The sequence below is a fragment of the Lepisosteus oculatus genome, unplaced genomic scaffold (genome assembly GCF_040954835.1).
Source record: "Lepisosteus oculatus isolate fLepOcu1 unplaced genomic scaffold, fLepOcu1.hap2 HAP2_SCAFFOLD_62, whole genome shotgun sequence".
NCBI classification, from domain to species: Eukaryota; Metazoa; Chordata; class Actinopteri; order Semionotiformes; family Lepisosteidae; genus Lepisosteus; species Lepisosteus oculatus.
The window spans coordinates 1,266,200-1,292,405 of NW_027168171.1; the positions used below are offsets into that span (position 1 = coordinate 1,266,200).

Sequence of the window (26,206 nt, forward strand, 5' to 3'; positions counted from 1 at the left end):
CCTTTAATATGTTGCTAGGTTAAAATTTATGACTTCTTGAACTTCAGTAGACAACTGCCCTCTTGATTTCGGATTTAATTTCTTTATTACAGGGGCGCTTTTATGATGACAGAGTCAAGTTCAGGTACTTTGCTTGATGGAGGAAGCTCATTTCGGACTCTGTGATCTTCTCACCTGGAAAGGTCTGCTGTACTACTACAAGAGAGAAGTAGAGTCTGGAGGAAGGGACAATTTTATGATAATAATAATAATAATTAATAATAATTGCTTACACTTATATAGCGCTTTTCTCGACACTCCACTCAAAGCGCTTTACAGGTAATGGGGACTCCCCTCCACCACCACCAATGTGTAGCATCCACCATGATGCTTTGGAAGGTAATGTTTTTTTTTTCTTTGAAATCGAAATGAATCTGAATATCAGTGCAAAAGACAAACTCTTGGTTTGGTTTAAAGAGATATGGTTTTAAAACAGACAAAATGTAGAAAACAGGTGCTTCTCACTTTTGGAAAAGAATGGACCGGGGGTAATATTTTACTAGTTGCAGTGCTAAGCTCACTGGGTTACAGCCCTGCAGTGTCACACGAGGGCCAGTGGTGCAATGGATAATGTGTCTGACTATGGATTAGGAGTTTGGAGGTTCGACTCCTGTCTGGCGCTGGTTGTTTTTAAACACATCAGCCTACTCCCTAAGTAGTCTGTGCTACTTACTGCATTGTAATCGTACCCAGTAAGAGATTTCCTTCATGTGAATGAACTGCACCTGACAGCTTTAGAAAAACACCTGGGCTCAGTACGGTGCTGAGAGCTCAAGTTGTGTATAATGTAATAATTTAAGTAGAATAGATTCTAATAATATAATGATCCAGTGTGTTGCACTACTTCACTGCTTCACTGCTCTATGCCGTCTGGAAATAAATCCTCAGACAACTTACTGCCCTGGGCATGTACCAATAAATTACAGGAGCACATCTATATATCACTGCGTTGAAGCAGGAGACACAATCACTGCAAATACATCCTAAATACAGTGTTCCAGCACCTTTGACCTCATCCAGAACGTATCATTTCTTGAAAGGAATTGCTGTCCGAATGCACATCTGAATCCCAAACAGAATCTCTAGTAAAATACGATCATTTGTGAAGCAGGTAAATGTCTCAGGGGCCCATTCCTCATTCTCAAGACACATGTATGCAGTACGTACATCATGCATTGAGCAATAGGGATTAAAGACACCACAGGTAAGGTTAGAAGACATTCTGACTATATTCTAAAATATTGGACTCATATTCTTATGATGGCAGACATGATGCTGTGTTTAAAACCGGGGTTAATGGACATTATATGACTGTCAATTCTGTTTTGTTTTGGAGACTCTTGGCTGCCTATGTGGTACAGTGCAGCGTGAAGAAAACATTTTCCAAAACTGTGTCAGCTCAAAAGTTGTAAGAAAATCTTTCCAGCTGCTTTAACTCTCTTCATTTTTGTCATTTAATTGTCTGTCGGCATTATGTAGCAGCGTTGCATGACAACCCATCTCACCACGGAAAGGAACCTAACAGCTTTTGTAAGAGAGGAGAAAAGGACCTGGCCCGTACGGGACTCGAACCCACAACCTTGGTGTTATTAGCTCTAACCAACTGAGCTAACCAGCCTCACGACAGCAATCCTCTCTGTGCTGCAAAAAATCGAACTCAGGGAATTTCTTTTGCCCTCCTTTGAATTGAAAGCCGTGTAATTCAGTGTACGGGCTTTCTCGTGCAGTTTTATAGTTCTTGTAACCCAAATCCTACACTGGCGTGAAGTGACCCCCCATTTCACAGCATTTTTCAGCTGATTTAAAATGTACCTAAAGGAGAAGCATTATTGAAGACCATCAATTACCAAGAGCTTTTGTCAAAGGTTTTGGTGGTCATTTTTAATGACCACAAAGCGCTGTGACCTCGGTTTTACATCTCATCCAAGAGACAGCGCCCTTTTACAACACAGCGTCTCCGTCACTATGCTGGGGCATTGGGACCCGCACAGACCTCAGGGTGAGCGCCCCCCCGCCGGCACCATTAACACCGCTTCCAGCTGGAAACTTTGTTTTTCCCTGTAGCTCACCCTCATCCGGGTACTGACCTGGCTCACACCTGCTTAGCTTCAGTGGGTTTTCAGTTGCGAGTTGCAAGGGGATGCAAGTGATGGAGCCGCTCGCTGCAAAAGCCACTGCTTTGGCTGGGAATCGAACCAGAGCCTCCCGCGTGAGAAGCGAGAATTCTACCACTGAACCAACAATGCTCAGTGCCCAGGCCTTCAAAAAAGACGCTTCTTTGGTACTCTGTTAAAAAAGCGTTGACATTACCTCTTTCAAAAGGCTTCACTTTCCTAGTCACATTCCAAGGCTCATTGAACCCGGGCTGTTTCCTCCAGCGGTATAGTATTGCAGTTAGACAGCACGATGCCTGCAAGACTATGTCACGCACTGACGAGACTGTCAAAAATTGCTTTCGACGATTGTATTGCAAACCGGCGGAAGCGGGGTATTGGGAAAAGTTTTCAACTAGCAATAATTGCGCCTCGGCTAAACCTCACAGGCTACGATACTGCCACTGCGCAAAGCTGACGGTTGCCAGGCAACCGCGGGGATCCTATGGAAATCGTTATCGATCGTCTCAAGGCATGTCGTTGCGGTAACGCTTCATATTTGTCGTCTTCTTCTTCTTCTAGCTTGAGGTTTTGAAGAATTTCATGACAGACAAGGGCTCCGTCGGGAACAAAGGGCGTTGTGAGAAAACCGTTGCTTATTTTCAGCAGCAGAAATACAACCCTTTAAATACAAGATGACAGAACAATGACGAAGGGCATGCCGGGAGGAACTCATGCACTACAGAGGAAAGGGGGCGGGCACGTACAGTTCACATTCAAGCCACAAGTACTCTTCTCGGATGTTGCATAAACAAATCCTAACGTCCTGAAAGCATTGCAGCATGTTTGTGTCCCACTTCCCGTGGCTGCAGGACGACTGACACGAAGGGACAAACACAATTTGTGGCGTTTAGCGTGACATAGTCTTGCAGGCATCGTGCTGTCTCACTGCAATACTATACCGCTGGAGGAAACAGCCCGGGTTCGATGAGCCTTGGAATGTGACTAGGAAAGTGAAGCCTTTTGAAAGAGGTAAAGCACTGCACAACGGAAGTGAGGGAGAATCTTACAGGGGATTCTGAGCGGTGTCTGCATACACGCAGCCCGATACGGGTGCTGAAAGCTTGAGCTACTCTCAATGTCATGCTGCCTTTCCTCGGAGTAAATCTGTTACATTGAAAGAATGCTTCTCGCAGGTTCAAAAAGGGAGGTCCCTTGTTAATTGGAGAAATCAATGATTTCGAATGAATTCTGTATGCGTTAAAAGACAGCTATACACAGAAAACATGCAGGACACTGCTCATGATGTTTCCCGAGCCGAAACACAGTGCGTTTTTCCAAGCCATCTGACAAAGCCCGCCCACTGAAAACTGCAGCAGATCGTGTAAAGACGTTCAACTTTGTAACTACTGCACGCACAGGAAGCAGAATAAATTCCTCTTTTCAAACTGTCAAAGGTTTGCTTTGCGAACGCTGCAGGACATCGCACAATCTCTTTTGAATGGGGACAAACGATTTCTTATGGGGCGCAGTAAGACAAGTACAGACAATTAAAAAGCTCCACTCATGCCGACGATGCAGCATGAAGAAGCGCAACCTAACGTTTGACAGACAAAAGCCGGGCGCCCTACGAGCAATATGAAATCAAACTGACAGCACACGGCGTTTCGCGCTGACTCAAAAGTGATCTCGACAGACGCTGTTCTCTGCATAACGCTGAAAGAGCTAAAGAGCGTTTCTGTTGAGACGTAAGAAGCTTGTTTCTTTCTACCATGATGTTACCATGACAAAATCTGTCTTTAAACACCTTGCTCAGTCTCTGACGAGACTGTCGAAAATTGTTTTCGCCGATTGTATTGCAAACCGGCGGAAGCGGGGTATTGGGAAAAGTTTTCAACTAGCAATAATCGCGCCTCGGCTAAACCTCACAGGCTACGATACTGCCACTGCGCAAAGCTGACGGTTGCCAGGCAACCGCGGGGATCCTATGGAAATCGTTATCAATCGTCTCATGGCATGTCGTTGCTGTAACGCTTCATATTTGCGGCCGGACACTTCCCGCCCCCCAAAGAAAAGAGCGCCAATCAGACAGGCGGAGACCGAGGACTCACAGAGCAGACGGCCACAGTCGCCATAATAAGAGCGATTGTGAGCGATTTTGTTTTCTCTCTTTGACCAGCCCAGCTGCGCCCCACCCGAAGGCAGGGAAGCACAAAAATTGTATGGAACTCATTCATGCTCCTCTCCATGGAAATCTTTAGTAAAAGGCAAAAGATTTGTACGAGATGAAGAGAAACCAGAGTGCGTGGCAGCACAGCTGCAGGAGCCCAGGCCGCCTTCAAAGCCTCTGCCCTGCCGGTCGTGGTTGGCAATGCACCTGGCCTTACAAACGAGCCAGTGGGGCCCATTCAGCTCCGGGCTCATCGCCTGCGGCTCTCGGCTTACCTGGCAGGGGAGATACCTTGATCAGCCTGTAGTTGGAGTAGTTGGATTGTTTTCTTGTTTTGTGGAAGCAGTGTTTGTTTTGCAGTTTGAGATGGCAACCTTTGGATCCCGCAAGAATGCTGTACGTTTTGAGCTTTTGGATGACCTCTTCATGGATCGTATGCAGTTCAGCAGAAAAGTGTTACAGAAGGAACTTGGCTTTGAACCTCGGCACTTGGATTTCATCTTCGCTCTCCCAGGTCAGAAAGCATTTGAGGTTGTTTTTGCTACCTATTCTCTGTTTGAACAATGTGTGGATGTGTTTGAGGCAAAAAAAGGGAAAGTTCCTGCCCTTGAGAAGATCAACTTGCAGCCTCTGACACAGAGAGAGAGGAAAACGGTGCATGTTGTTATGTTCTCGGAACTGGCAAAGACGGAGGACATTCACACCTGGCTTAAGCAGTACTGCACCGTCCACCATGGAACTGAGGTTAGAGATGTTGACGGTATAAAAACAGGAGCAAGGAAATTCGAGGTTCGCTTGCTACCGGACAATGTAAATGGAGGCTTAAGGCACCTGCCCTCTACAATCCGGCTGGGCGCCTGCAATGGCTATGTTTTTTATGTGGGACAACCAAAGGCATGTCGGCGCTGTGGTGCTGTGGGACACCTGGCATCGTCCTGCACTGTGAAATGCTGCAAGACCTGTGGCAAACAGGGACATTTAGCCTCTGACTGTTCAATGCTGCCAAAGTGCAATTTATGTGGTTCGGAAGGACACGTTTTTAAGAACTGCCCTCACGCCTACGCCAATAAACTCAAAATGAGAAAGGATGAGGCAGTGCTTGTTTCAGCCAAACCGGCCCGAAAAGCCAAAGCAAACAACAAGTCAAACAAAGAACCCTTGTTGGACAAAGAGTCTCAGCCTCCAGCCAGGATCAGTCCTGCTGTGGCTCCGGGGCCGGTGGAAGAGAAATCCACTACGCTCCCACAACCGCAGACTGCACCAGACAAGCACGAGGGTTTGAAAACCCCCGAGAACAGCGAGGACCCCTCCCCCACTCCTGCTCCTCAGAACGAGGGCCAGTGTGGGGCCCCCCGGTGGAGCGGGTCCAGCGACGATACCCAGGATTCAGCGGAGCTGCTTTTCTTAGACTCTGCAAGTGCTACAGATGCCCTCCTCTCCTCCATCCAGTCCGTCACGGAGGATCTGCAACAGCTGGTGGGTGAGGGGGAAGAGGAGACTGGTGCATCGGCTGCACCCCTTTCCCCTCAGTGCTCCCAGGAGCTGGACTTGAGGAAAAGGAAAAATGACTCTGTTTTCTCCCCGAGCGAGGAGGAAGGAGAGCATGGCGATGGGGACAGCTGGAACCCCTCCACCCCTCCTTCTACCCCCTTCCTTGAAATGGACTCCGTGAACGCTTTTACTGCTGCCACCCTGATGAAGGCTCATTCAGAGGATGGCTGGCAGGAGATTGGTAAGAAGAAAAAGAAAAAGAAGGTAACAGGTGAGACCGAAGAGAAATGTGTTTTGTAAAGACTGGTTCCACTTTCTTATGTAATATGGCTCTAAACATAATATCTCTTAACACCAGAGGTATCAATGACAGAGTTAAATGCCAGTCTGTCTTTGATTACCTCCAGCAGAGAGAGGGAGATGTGTTGATGTTGCAGGAGTGTGCTTTAGCCTATCAAGAGGTATAAAACCTTTGAAGATAGGTGGGATAAAGGGCCTTCTGTTTGGTCAGGGGACAATAACAACAGAGCCTCTGGCGTGGCCATTCTTTTCAAAGGATGGGCTTTCAAATTGAAAAGTATTCAGAGGGTCATAGATGGCAGGTTGCTGTGTGTGGATGTGGAATGGGGGACCGTTAACCTGCGGCTAATCAATGTGTATTGTCCTACTGACGTGGGAGGAAGGGTGGAGCTACTCAAGGCACTCTCTCCCCTATTGTTAAGTAGCACAGACGTGATAGTGGGAGGGGATTTTAATTGTATCTTAGAGCACACAGACAGGCAGTCTAGCTCTCCGATAAAATTGGATTCCAGCTCACTGGCCCTGCAAAACTTAGTTCAAGACTTTAGACTCTCAGACACATATAGATGTATATATCCCACAACAGCAGGATATACATGGTCAGGGAGGAATAGCAGCTCCAGAATTGACTATTGCTTTGTCTCAGAGAGAGTGAAAGTTGTTGGGGTCACTCTTCAGCCTGTCTTCTTCTCAGATCATCAGGCTTTAGGGTGTAGAGTGGAACTCCAGGGCGGGACTGTCTTTGGCCCAGGCCTCTGGAAACTCAACACTAAGCTGCTAGAGAACGAGGGGGTAGTATCCCGCTACAAGGAGAAACTATCACAGTGGCTGTCCTTGCAGTGTCTGTACGGGTCAGTAGGAGAGTGGTGGGAGGAGGTGAAGATGAGGACAAAGGCCTTTTTCATGGCTGAGGGAAGGAAGGCTGCTGCCAGATGGAGAGGAGTGCTAGCCAGGAAACAGAGGCAGCTGCAGCGTCTCTACACGATGCTGCACAGTGGCTTCGCTGTGCTCGAGGATATCACCCTTTTAAAAAAGGACATCCGGAGCATAGCCGAAGAAAGTAGTCGAGGAGTGCTGTTAAGAAGCAGAGTGCAGTTCTTGGAAGAAAATGAGAAGTGTACTCGCCTCTTTTTCAGGAAAGTGGTAGGCTCCAAGTCTGTCATGGAAAGTGTAGTTGATGAGGAGGGACGAGAGAGAACAGAGCCGAGTGCTATCCTCTCCTGCACCAAGGCCTTCTACTCAAGACTGTACAGCTCTACAGAGGTAAAGGATGAAGAAATTCATTTTTTTACCTCAAAGCTAGAAAACGTTTTGAGTGAAGAAGATAGGGAAGTACTTGAGAGGGATTTGACAATAGAAGAGCTGAGACAGGCTATGGAGAGCTTACAGAAGAGGAAAACTCCGGGTGCTGACGGGCTCCCTAAAGAATTTTATTGCACCTTTTGGGATCTGCTTCAGGATCCGCTACTGCTCCTATTCGAGGGAAGCTATAAGACAGAATTGCTGCCTGACTCCTTAAGAGAAGGCACTATCTCTCTCTTGTTTAAGAAAGGAGCAAAGAATGACATAAAGAACTGGAGACCCCTCAGCCTGTTAGGCGTGGACACTAAGATCCTGTCCAAAGCCCTTTTCCTGCGCCTACAAAATGTAGTGGCCTCACTGGTAGGGAAAGAACAGACTTGTGGGATAGCAGGACGCCTGATGAGCGACAACCTGGCCTTGTTGAGGGATGTCTGTCTGTACTCAGAGGATCGCTCCCTCCCTCTGTGCATTTTAGGTGTAGACCTAGAAAAGGCCTTTGACCGCCTAAACCGGCAGTACTTAACATTGGTACTTGAGCACATGAATTTTGGCCCCATCATGAGAAAGTGGATTAACCTGCTGTACACAGGTAGCAACAGCAGAGTAATGGTTAATGGCAATAGATCACGCCCCTTTGAAGTCTGTTCAGAGGTGAGGCAGGCCTGCCCATTATCCCCCTTGTTATTCGTTTTGGCTATGGAGCCCTTAGCCTGTGCCTTGCGCCAGGATCAGGCCATTAATGGGATACCAGTGCCTGGAAGTGGGGGAGGAGAGGTAAAGACATCTCTATACATGGATGACGTCACCCTGCTCCTCTCTGACAATGCCTCAATTAGCAGAGCTCTGCAGTGCTGTGATCGTTTCTCTTTGGCTTCATCCGCAAAAATTAACAAATCTAAGAGTGAGATTTTTTATCAGAACTGGAGGGAGCCAAAAGAAGGACATGATGTCAGGCTGCAAGAGAAGAGAATTAATTTACAGGTGCCATTCCCCGGCATTGTGGCCATTGTCGGTGCTCACACGCGATAAGATAAGGCGGAGGAGAGCGGGGCATGCCCAGCGGCAGACATTCAAGGAGGGGGCAGTGCGAGGTGAGGTGAGGTGAGGTGCGACACCCCGGAGCCCCGACACAGCTAATGCGGAGCACTTGTTGGACTGGCATCGAAAGGACGTGTGCGCACGGAGCGAGCCTTCCCTGCGGCGGAGCGCGGGAACTTTCTCCCCCCCTCCCGCTGCAGGAGTTGTGTGCGCTGTAGCGGTGCCGAGAGAAAAGCACAGAAGGCAGCAGGCTCTGGAGAGCAGGTAAGAGACGGAGCCTTGTGGGCAGGCGAGCAGGCCCGTTTTTTGGAAATTGCTGAAAAGGTTTGTTCGGTGTGTGGCAGGCGCACGTCGCGAGCTTGCGTGGCGATCTGCCGGTCTGGAGTTATGCAAATGAGGCCGAATTGCATACCGGGACATGCTGCGAATGCGCAACGGTGACTGCAGATGTGTAGGAAACGGTGCGCTCGTTTTCTTGTTTTGCCCACACTTTTGAGTGTTAGTGTGGCGTGTGAGTGTGCGAAAGAGTGGGCCCAGCAGGAGGCGGTGGCGTGCAGGGCGAGGAGGTGGCCTAGGCTGCGCAATTTGTGCTGTGGGTGTGGGCCTCTTGCAACTTGGTTTATTTGGTTTATTTATGGTTCGCATAAATAAAACCGGAAAAGAGGAATTTATTCTGTGACAAAATCAAGTGTCACAAATGCAAGTGGTTGGATTTCCAATGTTTAATATGGTAAAAATAAGCGGAAGTTATCTGCCGGTCCGGCACAGTCTGCCATGCTTTTGTCATATACTGTAAAGTGGTGTCGAACTGGAGCCTCACCATTTGCATATGTGTGTGCGTTGTTAGTTGTTCTGACGATTGATTTTCTAAAAGCCCCAACGAACAACCTCGTGTTTATTGCTACAATTAATAATTGTCTCAGTAAACCCATAAACCTCTACATTTAATGGCGTCCCTGGGCGGGCGAGTTTAGAATGAAATGAGAATCAATCGCACAGAATAACTGATGTTATACAGTTATACATCGAGTGTCACATTAAATGACGAAAATGAAGAGAGTTAAAGTAGCTGGAGAGGTTTTCTTACAACTTTTGAGCTGACACAGTTTTGGAAAATGTTTCCTTCACGCTGCACTGTACAACATAGGCAGCCAAGAGTCTCCAAAACAAAACAGAATTGACAGATAGGAGAAAATACCCACTCGTACTGAAGTTCCCATAATCCAGCACTGAGCGTAAACAAAGTGTCTAAGTAGCGTGGGAATGCTAACCCTAACCCTAGCTGGAGTTTGAGCAATCCAGCACTGAGCGTAAAAAGATGAGTCAAAGTGTTTTGTAAAGACTGGTTCCACTTTCTTATGTAATATGGCTCTAAACATAATTTCTCTTAACACCAGAGGTATCAATGACAGAGTGAAATGCCAGTCTGTCTTTGATTACCTCCAGCAGAGAGAGGGAGATGTGTTGATGTTGCAGGAGTGTGCTTTAGCCTATCAAGAGAGGTATAAAAGCTTTGAAGATAGGTGGGACAAAGGGCCTTCTGTTTGGTCAGGGGACAATAACAACAGAGCCTCTGGCGTGGCCATTCTTTTCAAAGGATGGGCTTTCAAATTAAAAAGTATTCAGAGGGTCATAGATGGCAGGTTGCTGTGTGTGGATGTGGAATGGGGGACCGTTAACCTGCGGCTAATCAATGTGTATTGTCCTACTGACGTGGGAGGAAGGGTGGAGCTACTCAAGGCACTCTCCCCCCTATTGTTATGTAGCACAGACGTGATAGTGGGAGGGGATTTTAATTGTATCTTAGAGCACACAGACAGGCAGTCTAGCTCTCCGATAAAATTGGATTCCAGCTCACTGGCCCTGCAAAACTTAGTTCAAGACTTTAAACTCTCAGACACATATAGATGTATATATCCCACAACTGCAGGATATACATGGTCAGGGAGGAATAGCAGCTCCAGAATTGACTATTGCTTTGTCTCAGAGAGAGTGAAAGTTGTTGGGGTCAATCTTCAGCCTGTCTTCTTCTCAGATCATCAGGCTTTAGGGTGTAGAGTGGAACTCCAGGGCGGGACTGTCTTTGGCCCAGGCCTCTGGAAACTCAACACAAAGCTGCTAGAGAACGAGGGGGTAGTATCCCGCTACAAGGAGAAACTATCACAGTGGCTGTCCTTGCAGTGTCTGTACGGGTCAGTAGGAGAGTGGTGGGAGGAGGTGAAGATGAGGACAAAGGCCTTTTTCATGGCTGAGGGAAGGAAGGCTGCTGCCAGACGGAGAGGAGTGCTAGCCAGGAAACAGAGGCAGCTGCAGCGTCTCTACACGATGCTGCACAGTGGCTTCGATGTGCTCGAGGATATCACCCTTTTAAAAAAGGACATCCGGAGCATAGCCGAAGAAAGTAGTCGAGGAGTGCTGTTAAGAAGCAGAGTGCAGTTCTTGGAAGAAAATGAGAAGTGTACTCGCTTCTTTTTCAGGAAAGTGGTAGGCTCCAAGTCTGTCATGGAAAGTGTAGTTGATGAGGAGGGACGAGAGAGAACAGAGCCGAGTGCTATCCTCTCCTGCACCGAGGCCTTCTACTCAAGACTGTACAGCTCTACAGAGGTAAAGGATGAAGAAATTCATTTTTTTACCTCAAAGCTAGAAAATGTTTTGTGTGAAGAAGATAGGGAAGTACTTGAGAGGGATTTGACAGTAGAAGAGCTGAGACAGGCTATGGAGAGCTTACAGAAGGGGAAAACTCCGGGTGCTGACGGGCTCCCTAAAGAATTTTATTGCACCTTTTGGGATCTGCTTCAGGATCCGCTACTGCTCCTATTCGAGGGAAGCTATAAGACAGAATTGCTGCCTGACTCCTTAAGAGAATGCACTATCTCTCTCTTGTTTAAGAAAGGAGCAAAGAATGACATAAAGAACTGGAGACCCCTCAGCCTGTTAGGCGTGGACACTAAGATCCTGTCCAAAGCCCTTTTCCTGCGCCTACAAAATGTAGTGGCCTCACTGGTAGGGAAAGAACAGACTTGTAGGATAGCAGGACGCCTGATGAGCGACAACCTGGCCTTGTTGAGGGATGTCTGTCTGTACTCGGAGGATCGCTCCCTCCCTCTGTGCATTTTAGGTGTAGACCTAGAAAAGGCCTTTGACCTCCTAAACCGGCAGTACTTAACATCGGTACTTGAGCACATGACGTTTGGCCCCATCATGAGAAAGTGGATCAACCTGCTGTACACAGGTAGCAACAGCAGAGTAATGGTTAATGGCAATAGATTTTTAGTTCGTTGGCTCTTCTGTCCATTGTCCTCCTGCCTGGCTCTTGACCTGTGACTGTCTGAACGCACACCTTAGACTTTCAGGCGGGGGATTTGTCCTGAGCCTCTGTGAAAGACCCACCCACCCCCATAAATAACTGCTCTAGAAACACATGAATGCAAAACTAAACCACAGCTTAAAGAGGAGCTCCAACTCAGTGCCATACTAATGTAAACGAAGTAATACTAAGACATGTTCTTATGGATTTGTCTTACCTTGAGATATGTAATTGGATTTCAGGATTAACTTCCTCATTCAATGTAGTGGTGATTCTTTGCCTGGTCAGTACCTGGGTGGGAGACCTCCAGCGAACAATTAAGCTTGCTGCTGAAAGTGGTGTTAAGAGACTCTTAGGATCTTCCAGAGGTCTCTGTCCAATAGCACTAGTTGCCTTAGAGCTGGCTCAAACATTGCTCAAGAGTCTACCTTTCACAGATGCGCAAAGATGAATGATGGGGGTGCACGCTTCAAGGAGCCTTCCAACTGTAGGGACCGATTAGAGACGATCCGTAGCATGTGTTCGTTTCCATATACGCCCCGTGTCTCAACGGTAGGACAGAGTCAAATACTGCCTCGACACGTAACAGCGTTATATTAAACCGCAGGACTTGAGGGCTGTTTTGTTTGAATGTTCAAGGCATTGGTAAGAGCGTAGGTCAAGGGCCATTGGTGCATCTCCTGTAACTGGAGCAAAAATGCTATTCAAAGTGCAGTGACTAAAATCGTCGTCCACATGTCTCCGTTGTTGATTGCTTTCTGTCTAAGAACGTTCTGTTTTCATGTCCGAACGGGGAGACTTTATCATTCCAACTTGAAGCCACCCTTAAGTCCTCTAAGGTGTGTGTGTGTGTGCTTGCACGTATGGCGTAAAAGGTTTCTTAAACGGAGAGCGAACTTGAAAAAAGTTGCCTCCGCTGCCGCCGCCTCGCACTCCCTGTTCGATTGTAGCAAGAAGGCAGCGGCCGCGGCGCTCGCTGTAATCGTGGCCAAGTGGTTAAGGTGACAGACTTGAAATCCGTTGGGATCTCCCCGCGCCGGTTCAAATCCTGCCGACTAAGGCGTCCTTTGCATTTGGTTGCGTGCGTGCGTGTAAAAGGACCAGCGCCGTTTCGTTTTCGCTGGGACCTTTAACACTCTAAATCGCCTGGACCCGCAGCCTGTGAAATCGATTCTTCGGCACCCACGAAGGACGCTTTGCCGCTGGACACAGATACCGATGCTTTTCTGCAACGAGCTTTCCAGCTGAATTTTCTCGGCAGCTCCGTACTAAACCTGTTCTCCATTGCAACATAGCGGAGGCTCATCACGTCTATAGCAAGGCTGTGTAGGACCGCATATGCCACAGTGACTTGTACACAGACCACATGAAAGGCAAGCAAAATACACTTTTAAAATTCCAAAGACTCACAAGGTCAGAGGAACAGCGATGACCTGAACAGATCTGTTCCAGAAGTCTAGGTTGACCTTTTTAGAGCTGTAATTGCATTTTTGTTTAATAGAAGATCAAATCTACTCGCATGTACCAGCACCTTACAGTTTATTGATGTTAATTCTGTTTAAGTAATAAGATTGCTAACGATGTTGGACTTTAGCCGGTGTTTTTTAGAACAAATTGCTTACACTTCTGTAAGGAATACGCAGTACGTGCCTTTGTCAGTCATTGCTCACCATACCTGTAACTTTCTTATCTAACTCACTTCCTCAAATGGTGAAGGTCCACAAACATAAATGAAAAAAAAAACCCTTGATGTAGATGAGGTGCACAAAAAAGCAGCCCCTGATAGTGTATAACACATTTATACTATTGCAGAGACACATGTAACATATATATATATACTGTATATATATATGAAACAGAAATAGAAACAGAAACAGGAATCGCTTACTCACCTGGAGAATCTCTGTAGGAATATCTAGCATTTATCAATGGAAATAAAAGCTGCTTTAATACAGTGCATGTTCAAACTCAAACCCTCAGCTGCTGTTCTTGTTTGTTTTGGGACAAATTGCAACTGAGCATCGCATGAGCCGTTACATACCCTTATCTGTTAGGGAATTTCAAGGGAGGAGTTAGGTCAGAATGGGTAGGCTGCAAAACAACAAGTAAAGATTTATATTCCAAGATGAAACGTTGTGGCGGTTTTCTTATCTTTTCAGCATGGACTAAACTTTTACGTGTTCCTTATATGCTATATGTGTATATATTAGCACCAATGTCGTTCTTAAAAACTAACATGAAATTGTCAGGGACATTCAGCTATATACAAAGACGAGACAGACAAAGTAATAATTCTGTATTAACGTGGCCTACATATTGACGCAATGATCGAACTAACTGACATGTTCTGATTCAGATCCCCTGCAGTTCATGCCAATTAGAACAATAGCAATGCTGAGTCCTCCCCACCCTACCGAGCACAAATTCAGCTGCTCTCCAGTTCTGTTCTGCATGTTTTTTCATTGCAATTGAGCTCGGAGCTGGAGATGATCTCCATACAGTTCTGTGTTCACTAGCCCGCACTTGCGTGCTAATTTACGGGTTGTGGCAAATGCTTTTCTATAGTTCATATACATGACGGCAACCTGTTACCGAGGAACCTTAGAGGTTTAAAAGCCTCACGAGCCAGGCAGGACTCGAACCCACAATCTTCTGATCCGAAGTCAAACACGTTATCCATTACGCCACTGGCCCATAGAACATGCGCTTGCACTCCACCACAGAGAGCTCTACACTGCTACTAGTAGTACACTTCCCCATCTAAATTTTCACAGCAAGAAACTTGTGTTTCCTACTATTTTTATCAGGTTTAAAATATCATCTCCTTAAAACAGAAAAAGTGTTGATGTGTTGTGCTGAAATTCCGATTGATTTTGAATTCAAAGAAAAAAGGTTTTCTTCCAAAACACCATGAAATTGTCACATCTTGCAGACAATAGGTGTATTCCATGTTGAAAAGAGAAGAAAGAAAACCATGGAGCCTTTTACAGGTGTGAGAAGACCTCACAGTCAAAACGCTGTTTCCGTTCTTCTCTTTTCAGCATGCAATAAACCTATTACTTGTTCCTTTGCAGCCGAGGAATGCTGACATAGCTACCCAGCTGAACATCTTGCAGACTCTACTTCTCTCCTGTAGAAGTAAAGCAGGGCTTGCTGGGTGAGCTTTTGCTCCGGTAAATTAGGTCACGTGTCATGTTAAATCACTTCTTCTAAACACAACATTTGCTGGTGCTAGCTTTCCCCATGAAAAGAGACATTTCCCTTACAGTACATGACATATCATTTTTATTCTATCAATAAGTATAGAAATTAAACAAAAGAAAAAATGGTGTCGCCAAAGAATGCACAGCTCTGTCGCCTTGTGGAGGTGTCAAGGGCATTGAGCTCCTTGGACATGAAAAGTGCCCGATAAATGCCATTTCTCATCATTTCTCTTGGCGTCAGTTCTGCTATTAAATGGGACGGAGGCAACGGGCTCAGAGAGCAGGTTAAGTGCACACCGAACGCAGATGTGTCCAAGTGTCTGTAAAAGCGCGGTGCTCCGCTGGCGCTGTTCCCTAGTGGCTTAAAGTGCCCGCCTAGTAAGCAGGCGATCCTGGGTCTGAATACCAGCGGTGCCTCTCTCCGTGTCTTGTTGTGCCGAATGTCTCATTTCAGACAAACATGTACAGCTTGGTTCAGTTTAATGCAAGAATTCATTTCCTTTCTGGAATAACTTGTTTTTGAAGAAATCCATACAGCTTGTGAAAGATGAAATCCATTTCTTGGTTGTCAGTGGAAAAAGATTGCTGGCTGCAAGAAGCGCAAGTGATTGTTTTCTTTGACCATAAACCTGCAAATGTAGGGAACACAAGCAGCCGTCAGTCTCTGTGGCGCAATCGGTTAGCGCGTTCAGCTGTTAACCGAAAGGTTGGTGGTTCAAGCCCACCCAGGGACGCATGTCTCCGTTTTTCCAATGTAAACATCATCACCGCTAAAGAAGATGGCGCAGAAGGCTCCACAGTCGAAACGTTGTGCTTCTTTTCTTCTCTTTTCAGCATGGAGTAAACCTTTGCTTGATCGTTTGCAGCCTACGCATGCTGACACAGCTACCTTTCTCTTAACGCGCCTCAATCATTATTCACCAAAACCATCAGCAGAATGTGTCGCCTTTGTGGTGATGTCACTCCTCTGCTTCACAAATGTCCTTAGTGACGGACCATTTCTTTCTGCCATTTTTCCGGAGCGGTTATTGATTGCTCCATCATTTCCCTCATACTTTCCATCCCTAGATTGAAAAAAAAAAACAGAAACAGGCTGACAGGACGACAATCAAATTGCAAAAACTCATCAAAGCACTCGATAGAGTATTTGAATCCACAAGTAGCTACGAGCAACTTTGTCCTGGCTTGCATGAAAGTCGGAAAATGTCAAAAAGAAAAAGATGGTGGCTTTTTCATATCTGTTCTTTTATTTTTAGTTCGTTGGCTCTTCTGTCCATTGTCCTCCTGCCTGGCTCTTGACCTGTGACTGTCTGAACGCACACATTAGACTTTCAGGCGGGGGATTTGTCCTGAGCCTCTGTGGAAGACCCACCCACCCCCATAAATAACTGCTCTAGAAACACATGAATGCAAAACTAAACCACAGCTTAAAGAGGAGCTCCAACTCAGTGCCATACTAATGTAAACGAAGTAATACTAAGACATGTTCTTATGGATTTGTCTTACCTTGAGATATGTAATTGGATTTCAGGATTAACTTCCTCATTCAATGTACTGGTGATTCTTTGCCTGGTCAGTACCTGGGTGGGAGACCTCCAGCGAACAATTAAGCTTGCTGCTGGAAGTGGTGTTAAGAGACTCTTAGGATCTTCCAGAGGTGTCTGTCCAATAGCACTAGTTGCCTTAGAGCTGGCTCAAACATTGCTCAAGAGTCTACCTTTCACAGATGCGCAAGGATGAATGATGGGGGTGCACGCTTCAAGGAGCCTTCCAACTGTAGGGACCGATTAGAGACGATCCGTAGCATGTGTTCGTTTCCATATACGCCCCGTGTCTCAACGGTAGGACAGAGAAAAATACTGCCTCGACACGTAACAGCGTTATATTAAACCGCAGGACTTGAGGGCTGTTTTGTTTGAATGTTCAAGGCATTGGTAAGAGCGTAGGTCAAGGGCCATTGGTGCATCTCCTGTAACTGGAGTAAAAATGCTATTCAAAGTGCAGTGACTAAAATCGTCGTCCACATGTCTCCGTTGTTGATTGCTTTCTGTCTAAGAACGTTCTGTTTTCATGTCCGAACGGGGAGACTTTATCATTCCAACTTGAAGCCACCCTTAAGTCCTCTAAGGTGTGTGTGTGTGTGCTTGCACGTATGGCGTAAAAGGTTTCTTAAACGGAGAGCGAACTTGAAAAAAGTTGCCTCCGCTGCCGCCGCCGCCTCGCACTCCCTGTTCGATTGTAGCAAGAAGGCAGCGGCCGCGGCGCTCGCTGTAGTCGTGGCCGAGTGGTTAAGGTGACGGACTTGAAATCCGTTGGGGTCTCCCTGCGCAGGTTCAAATCCTGCCGACTACGGCGTCCTTTGCATTTGGTTGCGTGCGTGCGTGTAAAAGGACCAGCGCCGTTTCGTTTTCGCTGGGACCTTTAACACTCTAAATCGCCTGGACCCGCAGCCTGTGAAATCGATTCTTCAGCACCCACGATGGACGCTTTGCCGCTGGACACAGATACCGATGCTTTTCTGCAACGAGCTTTCCAGCTGAATTTTCTCGGCAGCTCCGTACTGAACCTGTTCTCCATTGCAACATAGCGGAGGCTCGTCACGTCTATAGCAAGGCTGTGTAGGACCGCATACGCCACAGTGACTTGTACACAGACCACATGAAAGGCAAGCAAAATACACTTTTAAAATTCCAAAGACTCACAAGGTCAGAGGAACAGCGATGACCTGAACAGATCTGTTCCAGAAGTCTAGGTTGACCTTTTTAGAGCTGTAATTGCATTTTTGTTTAATAGAAGATCAAATCTACTCGCATGTACCAGCACCTTACAGTTTATTGATGTTAATTCTGTTTAAGTAATAAGATTGCTAACGATGTTGGACTTTAGCCGGTGTTTTTTAGAACAAATTGCTTACACTTCTGTAAGGAATACGCAGTACGTGCCTTTGTCAGTCATTGCTCACCATACCTGTAACTTTCTTATCTAACTCACTTCCTCAAATGGTGAAGGTCCACAAACATAAATGAAAAAAAAACCCTTGTTGTAGATGAGGTGCACAAAAAAGCAGCCCCTGATAGTGTATAACACATTTATACTATTGCAGAGACACATGTAACATATATATACTGTATATATATGAAACAGAAATAGAAACAGAAACAGGAATCGCTTACTCACCTGGAGAATCTCTGTAGGAATATCTAGCATTTATCAATGGAAATAAAAGCTGCTTTAATACAGTGCATGTTCAAACTCAAACCCTCAGCTGCTGTTCTTGTTTGTTTTGGGACAAATTGCAACTGAGCATCGCATGAGCCGTTACGTACCCTTATCTGTTAGGGAATTTCAAGGGAGGAGTTAGGTCAGAATGGGTAGGCTGCAAAACAACAAGTAAAGATTTATTCCAAGATGAAATGTTGTGGCGGTTTTCTTATCTTTTCAGCATGGACTAAACTTTTACGTGTTCCTTATATGCTATATATGTATATATTAGCACCAATGTCGTTCTTAAAAACTAACATGAAATTGTCAGGGACATTCAGCTATATACAAAGACGAGACAGACAAAGTAATAATTCTGTATTAACTTGGCCTACATACTGACGCAATGATCGAACTAACTGACATGTTCTGATTCAGATCCCCTGCAGTTCATGCCAATTAGAACAATAGCAATACTGAGTCCTCCCCACCCTACTGAGCACAAATTCATCTGCTCTCCAGTTCTTTTCTGCATGTTTTTTCATTGCAATTGAGCTCGGAGCTGGAGATGATCTCCATACAGTGCTGTGTTCACCAGCCCGCACTTGCGTGCTAATTTACGGGTTGTGGCAAATGCTTTTCTATAGTTCATATACATGACGGCAACCTGTTACCGAGGAACCTGAGAGGTTTAAAAGCCTCACGAGCCAGGCAGGACTCGAACCTACAATCTTCTGATCCGAAGTCAGACGCGTTATCCATTACGCCACTGGCCCATAGAACATGCGCTTGCACTCCACCACAGAGAGCTCTACACTGCTACTAGTAGTACACTTCCCCATCTAAATTTTCACAGCAAGAAACTTGTGTTTCCTACTATTTTTATCAGGTTTAAAATATCATCTCCTTAAAACAGAAAAAGTGTTGATGTGTCGTGCTGAAATTCCGATTGATTTTGAATTCAAAGAAAAAAGGTTTTCTTCCAAAACACCATGAAATTGTCACATCTTGCAGACAATAGGTGTATTCCATGTTGAAAAGAGAAAAAAGAAAACAATGGAGCCTTTTACAGGTGTGAGGCTTCTTCAGGTGTGAGAAGACCTCACGGCCGAAACGTTGTGTTTCCTTTCTTCTCTTTTCAGCATGCAATAAACCTATTACTTGTTCCTTTGCAGCCGAGGAATGCTGACATAGCTACCCAGCTGAACATCTTGCAGACTCTACTTCTCTCCTGTAGAAGTAAAGCAGGGCTTGCTGGGTGAGCTTTTGCTCCGGTATGTTAGGTCACGTGTCATGTTAAATCAATTCTTCTAAACACAACATTTGCTGGTGCTAGCTTTCCCCATGAAAAGAGACATTTCCCTTACAGTACATGACATATCGTTTTTTTTCTATCAATAAGTATAGAAATAAAACAAAAGAAAAAATGTTGTCGCCAAAGAATGCTCTGTCGCCTTGGGGAGGTGTCAAGGGCATTGAGCTCCTTGGACATGAAAAGTGCCCGATAAATGCCATTTCTCATCATTTCTCTTGGCGTCAGTTCTGCTATTAAATGGGACGGAGGCAACGGGCTCAGAGAGCAGGTTAAGTGCACACCGAACGCAGATGTGTCCAAGTGTCTGTAAAAGCGCGGTGCTCCGCTGGCGCTGTTCCCTAGTGGCTTAAAGTGCCCGCCTAGTAAGCAGGCGATCCTGGGTCTGAATACCAGCGGTGCCTCTCTCCGTGTCTTGTTGTGCCGAATGTCTCATTTCAGACAAACATGTACAGCTTGGTTCAGTTTAATGCAAGAATTCATTTCCTTTCTGGAATAACTTGTTTTTGAAGAAATCCATACAGCTTGTGAAAGATGAAATCCATTTCTTGGTTGTCAGTGGAAAAAGATTGCTGGCTGCAAGAAGCGCAAGTGATTGTTTTCTTTGACCATAAACCTGCAAATGTAGGGAACACAAGCAGCCGTCAGTCTCTGTGGCGCAATTGGTTAGCGCGTTCAGCTGTTAACCGAAAGGTTGGTGGTTCAAGCCCACCCAGGGACGCATGTCTCCGTTTTTCCAATGTAAACATCATCACCGCTAAAGAAGATGGCGCAGAAGGCTCCACAGTCGAAACGTTGTGCTTCTTTTCTTCTCTTTTCAGCATGGAGTAAACCTTTGCTTGATCGTTTGCAGCCTACGCATGCTGACACAGCTACCTTTCTCTTAACGCACCTCAATCATTATTCACCAAAACCATCAGCAGAATGTGTCGCCTTTGTGGTGATGTCACTCCTCTGCTTCACAAATGTCCTTAGTGACGGACCATTTCTTTCTGCCATTTTTCCGGAGCGGTTATTGATTGCTCCATCATTTCCCTCATACTTTCCATCCCTAGATTGAAAAAAAAAAACAGAAACAGGCTGACAGGACGACAATCAAATTGCAAAAACTCATCAAAGCACTCGATAGAGTATTTGAATCCACAAGTAGCTACGAGCAACTTTGTCCTGGCTTGCATGAAAGTCGGAAAATGTCAAAAAGAAAAAGATGGTGGCTTTTTCATATCTGTTCTTTTATTTTTAGTTCGTTGGCTCTTCTGTCCATTGTCCTCCTGCCTGGCTCTTGACCTGTGACTGTCTGAACGCACACATTAGACTTTCAGGCGGGGGATTTGTCCTGAGCCTCTGTGGAAGACCCACCCACCCCCATAAATAACTGCTCTAGAAACACATGAATGCAAAACTAAACCACAGCTTAAAGAGGAGCTCCAACTCAGTGCCATACTAATGTAAACGAAGTAATACTAAGACATGTTCTTATGGATTTGTCTTACCTTGAGATATGTAATTGGATTTCAGGATTAACTTCCTCATTCAATGTACTGGTGATTCTTTGCCTGGTCAGTACCTGGGTGGGAGACCTCCAGCGAACAATTAAGCTTGCTGCTGGAAGTGGTGTTAAGAGACTCTTAGGATCTTCCAGAGGTGTCTGTCCAATAGCACTAGTTGCCTTAGAGCTGGCTCAAACATTGCTCAAGAGTCTACCTTTCACAGATGCGCAAAGATGAATGATGGGGGTGCACGCTTCAAGGAGCCTTCCAACTGTAGGGACCGATTAGAGACGATCCGTAGCATGTGTTCGTTTCCATATACGCCCCGTGTCTCAACGGTAGGACAGAGAAAAATACTGCCTCGACACGTAACAGCGTTATATTAAACCGCAGGACTTGAGGGCTGTTTTGTTTGAATGTTCAAGGCATTGGTAAGAGCGTAGGTCAAGGGCCATTGGTGCATCTCCTGTAACTGGAGTAAAAATGCTATTCAAACTGCAGTGACTAAAATCGTCGTCCACATGTCTCCGTTGTTGATTGCTTTCAGTCTAAGAACGTTCTGTTTTCATGTCCGAACGGGGAGACTTTATCATTCCAACTTGAAGCCACCCTTAAATCCTCTGAGGTGTGTGTGTGTGTGTGTGTGTGCTTGCACGTATGGCGTAAAAGGTTTCTTAAACGGAGAGCGAACTTGAAAAAAGTTGCCTCCGCTGCCGCCGCCGCCTCGCACTCCCTGTTCGATTGTAGCAAGAAGGCAGCGGCCGCGGTGCTCGCTGTAGTCGTGGCCGAGTGGGGTTAAGGTGACGGACTTGAAATCCGTTGGGGTCTCCCCGCGCAGGTTCAAATCCTGCCGACTACGGCGTCCTTTGCATTTGGTTGCGTGCGTGCGTGTAAAAGGACCAGCGCCGTTTCGTTTTCGCTGGGACCTTTAACACTCTAAATCGCCTGGACCCACAGCCTGTGAAATCGATTCTTCAGCACCCACGAAGGACGCTTTGCCGCTGGACACAGATAACGATGCTTTTCTGCAACGAGCTTTCCAGCTGAATTTTCTCGGCAGCTCCGTACTGAACCTGTTCTCCATTGCAACATAGCGGAGGCTCGTCACGTCTATAGCAAGGCTGTGTAGGACCGCATACGCCACAGTGACTTGTACACAGACCACATGAAAGGCAAGCAAAATACACTTTTAAAATTCCAAAGACTCACAAGGTCAGAGAAACAGCGATGACCTGAACAGATCTGTTACAGAAGTCTAGGTTGACCTTTTTAGAGCTGTAATTGCATTTTTGTTTAATAGAAGATCAAATCTACTCGCATGTACCAGCACCTTACAGTTTATTGATGTTAATTCTGTTTAAGTAATAAGATTGCTAACGATGTTGGACTTTAGCCGGTGTTTTTTAGAACAAATTGCTTACACTTCTGTAAGGAATACGCAGTACGTGCCTTTGTCAGTCATTGCTCACCATACCTGTAACTTTCTTATCTAACTCACTTCCTCAAATGGTGAAGGTCCACAAACATAAATGAAAAAAAAACCCTTGTTGTAGATGAGGTGCACAAAAAAGCAGCCCCTGATAGTGTATAACACATTTATACTATTGCAGAGACACATGTAACATATATATACTGTATATATGAAACAGAAATAGAAACAGAAACAGGAATCGCTTACTCACCTGGAGAATCTCTGTAGGAATATCTAGCATTTATCAATGGAAATAAAAGCTGCTTTAATACAGTGCATGTTCAAACTCAAACCCTCAGCTGCTGTTCTTGTTTGTTTTGGGACAAATTGCAACTGAGCATCGCATGAGCCGTTACGTACCCTTATCTGTTAGGGAATTTCAAGGGAGGAGTTAGGTCAGAATGGGTAGGCTGCAAAACAACAAGTAAAGATTTATTCCAAGATGAAACGTTGTGGCGGTTTTCTTATCTTTTCAGCATGGACTAAACTTTTACGTGTTCCTTATATGCTATATATGTATATATTAGCACCAATGTCGTTCTTAAAAACTAACATGAAATTGTCAGGGACATTCAGCTATATACAAAGACGAGACAGACAAAGTAATAATTCTGTATTAACGTGGCCTACATATTGACGCAATGATCAAACTGACTGACATGTTCTGATTCAGATCCCCTGCAGTTCATGCCAATTAGAACAATAGCAATGCTGAGTCCTCCCCACCCTACTGAGCACAAATTCAGCTGCTCTCCAGTTCTGTTCTGCATGTTTTTTCATTGCAATTGAGCTCGGAGCTGGAGATGATCTCCATACAGTTCTGTGTTCACCAGCCCGCACTTGCGTGCTAATTTACGGGTTGTGGCAAATGCTTTTCTATAGTTCATATACATGACGGCAACCTGTTACCTAGGAACCTGAGAGGTTTAAAAGCCTCACGAGCCAGGCAGGACTCGAACCTACAATCTTCTGATCCGAAGTCAGACGCGTTATCCATTACGCCACTGGCCCATAGAACATGCGCTTGCACTCCACCACAGAGAGCTCTACACTGCTACTAGTAGTACACTTCCCCATCTAAATTTTCACAGCAAGAAACTTGTGTTTCCTACTATTTTTGTCAGGTTTAAAATATCATCTCCTTAAAACAGAAAAAGTGTTGATGTGTTGTGCTGAAATTCCGATTGATTTTGAATTCAAAGAAAAAAGGTTTTCTTCCAAAACACCATGAAATTGTCACATCTTGCAGACAATAGGTGTATTCCATGTTGAAAAGAGAAGAAAGAAAACCATGGAGCCTTTTACAGGTGTGAGGCTTCTTCAGGTGTGAGAAGACCTCACAGTCGAAACGCTGTGTTTCCGTTCTTCTCTTTTCAGCATGCAATAAACCTAGTACTTGTTCCTTTGCAGCCGAGGCATGCTGACGTAGCTACCCAGCTGAACATCTTGCAGACTCTACAGTACTTCTCTCCTGTAGAAGTAAAGCAGGGCTTGCTGGGTGAGCTTTTGCTCCGGTAAATTAGGTCACGTGTCATGTTAAATCACTTCTTCTAAACACAACATTTGCTGGTGCTAGCTTTCCCCATGAAAAGAGACATTTCCCTTACAGTACATGACATATCGTTTTTATTCTATCAATAAGTATAGAAATTAAACAAAAGAAAAAATGGTGTCGCCAAAGAATGCACAGCTCTGTCGCCTTGGGGAGGTGTCAAGGGCATTGAGCTCCTTGGACATGAAAAGTGCCCGATAAATGCCATTTCTCATCATTTCTCTTGGCGTCAGTTCTGCTATTAAATGGGACGGAGGCAACGGGCTCAGAGAGCAGGTTAAGTGCACACCGAACGCAGATGTGTCCAAGTGTCTGTAAAAGCGCGGTGCTCCGCTGGCGCTGTTCCCTAGTGGCTTAAAGTGCCCGCCTAGTAAGCAGGCGATCCTGGGTCTGAATACCAGCGGTGCCTCTCTCCGTGTCTTGTTGTGCCGAATGTCTCATTTCAGACAAACATGTACAGCTTGGTTCAGTTTAATGCAAGAATTCATTTCCTTTCTGGAATAACTTGTTTTTGAAGAAATCCATACAGCTTGTGAAAGATGAAATCCATTTCTTGGTTGTCAGTGGAAAAAGATTGCCGGCTGCAAGAAGCGCAAGTGATTGTTTTCTTTGACCATAAACCTGCAAATGTAGGGTGCACAAAAGACTGTCAGACTCTGTGGTGCTGAAAAGTTGGTGGTTCAAGCCCCTCCAGTATGCGTGTCTCAGTTTTTCCAATGTAAACATCATCACCATCGCTAAAGAAGATGGTGCAGAAGGCTCCACAGTCGAAACGTTGTGCTTCTTTTCTTCTCTTTTCAGCATGGAGTAAACCTTTGCTTTATCCTTTGCAGCCTAAGCATGCTGACGCAGCTACCTTTCTCTTAACACGCCTCAATCATTATTCACCAAAACGATCAGCAGAATAAGTCGCCTTTGTGGTGATGTCACTCCTCTGCTTCACAAATGTCCTTAGTGACGGACCATTTCTTTCTGCCATTTTTCCGGAGCGGTTATTGATTGCTCCATCATTTCCCTCATACTTTCCATCCCTAGATTGAAAAAAAAAAAACAGAAACAGGCTGACAGGACGACAATCAAATTGCAAAAACTCATCAAAGCACTCGATAGAGTATTTGAATCCACAAGTAGCTACGAGCAACTTTGTCCTGGCTTGCATGAAAGTCGGAAAATGTCAAAAAGAAAAAAATGGTGGCTTTTTCATATCTGTTCTTTTATTTTTAGTTCGTTGGCTCATCTGTCCATTGTCCTCCTGCCTGGCTCTTGACCTGTGACTGTTTGAACGCACACAGTAGACTTTCATGCAGGGGATTTGTCCTGAGCCTCTGTGAAGGACCCACCCACCCCCATAAATAACTGCTCTAGAAACACATGAATGCAAAACTAAACCACAGCTTAAAGAGGAGCTTGTCATGACCGCCAGGCAGTTAAGACCAACTCTTAAGCAATCTAAACAGCACCAGCAGAGGGTGATTATTAACAAACGCCGCCGCACGAGTTAACCCACCTGCACACACTCCACCGTGGGGTACGCAGTGCTATTTTTACCATCTTTACTTGCTTCCCGCTGGTATTGAGTCTACTCCTTGAGAGCTCTACCTGGCGTTTTTTCCATTACCTCGTTTATTCTGGATATTGGACTCCCCTTCTGCCTTTTCGACTTTGGACCTCGCCTCTCACCTCGGACTGTTTGCCACCAGTGTTCTCCCTGGATTACGACTTACCTTACGCCTCTTGACCACGAAACAAAGCAAAGCAGAGCAAAACAAAATGAACAAACGAAAAGCCTCACGTCCCGCATTTGCGTGTAACGCCGTTACGTGCCCAAGCGGTATTGTACTTCATCTTAGCACTGCACCCCGGGGCGTACGGTATATGGGAACGAGCACACGCCACAAATCGTCTCGAATCACTCCCTACAGCTGTAAGGCACCTTGAAGCGTGCACCCCCAACATTTTTCTTTGCGCATCTGTGAAAGGTAAACTCTTGAGCAAACTCTGAACCAGCTCTAAGGAAACTAATCCGATTAGACGTTACTTTGACTCATCCTTTAAGGGAACCTTGTTAATTGGAGAAATCAATGATTTCGAATGAATTCTGTATGCGTTAAAAGACAGCTATACACAGAAAACACGCAGGACACTGCTCATGATGTTTCCCGAGCCGAAACACAGTGCGTTTTTCCAAGCCATTTGACAAAGCCCACCCACTGAAAACTGCAGCAGATCGTGTAAAG

At 45.6% G+C, this 26,206-nt stretch overlaps 10 non-coding genes across 10 annotated transcripts; 4 read left to right on the plus strand and 6 right to left on the minus strand.

Moving 5' to 3' along the window:
• Nucleotides 1–2,466: 2,466 nt before the first annotated feature.
• On the minus strand, nucleotides 2,467–2,608 carry LOC138232011 (U4 spliceosomal RNA). The gene has a single exon (XR_011186970.1). It is a non-coding gene; the product is annotated as a U4 spliceosomal RNA (small nuclear RNA).
• Nucleotides 2,609–3,948: 1,340 nt separating this feature from the next.
• On the minus strand, nucleotides 3,949–4,090 carry LOC138231996 (U4 spliceosomal RNA). Its single transcript, XR_011186954.1, has one exon. It is a non-coding gene; the product is annotated as a U4 spliceosomal RNA (small nuclear RNA).
• A 230-nt stretch (nucleotides 4,091–4,320) lies between these two features.
• LOC138232036 (U5 spliceosomal RNA) lies at nucleotides 4,321–4,437 on the minus strand. Its single transcript, XR_011186995.1, has one exon. It is a non-coding gene; the product is annotated as a U5 spliceosomal RNA (small nuclear RNA).
• A 9,924-nt stretch (nucleotides 4,438–14,361) lies between these two features.
• On the minus strand, nucleotides 14,362–14,434 carry trnar-ucg (transfer RNA arginine (anticodon UCG)). Its single transcript has one exon. It is a non-coding gene; the product is annotated as a tRNA-Arg (tRNA).
• A 1,169-nt stretch (nucleotides 14,435–15,603) lies between these two features.
• On the plus strand, nucleotides 15,604–15,677 carry trnan-guu (transfer RNA asparagine (anticodon GUU)). Its single transcript has one exon. It is a non-coding gene; the product is annotated as a tRNA-Asn (tRNA).
• A 1,536-nt stretch (nucleotides 15,678–17,213) lies between these two features.
• trnas-uga (transfer RNA serine (anticodon UGA)) lies at nucleotides 17,214–17,295 on the plus strand. Its single transcript has one exon. It is a non-coding gene; the product is annotated as a tRNA-Ser (tRNA).
• Nucleotides 17,296–18,847: 1,552 nt separating this feature from the next.
• trnar-ucg (transfer RNA arginine (anticodon UCG)) lies at nucleotides 18,848–18,920 on the minus strand. Its single transcript has one exon. It is a non-coding gene; the product is annotated as a tRNA-Arg (tRNA).
• A 1,183-nt stretch (nucleotides 18,921–20,103) lies between these two features.
• trnan-guu (transfer RNA asparagine (anticodon GUU)) lies at nucleotides 20,104–20,177 on the plus strand. Its single transcript has one exon. It is a non-coding gene; the product is annotated as a tRNA-Asn (tRNA).
• Nucleotides 20,178–21,721: 1,544 nt separating this feature from the next.
• Nucleotides 21,722–21,805, plus strand: trnas-uga (transfer RNA serine (anticodon UGA)). Its single transcript has one exon. It is a non-coding gene; the product is annotated as a tRNA-Ser (tRNA).
• A 1,550-nt stretch (nucleotides 21,806–23,355) lies between these two features.
• On the minus strand, nucleotides 23,356–23,428 carry trnar-ucg (transfer RNA arginine (anticodon UCG)). The gene has a single exon. It is a non-coding gene; the product is annotated as a tRNA-Arg (tRNA).
• Nucleotides 23,429–26,206: the final 2,778 nt, after the last annotated feature.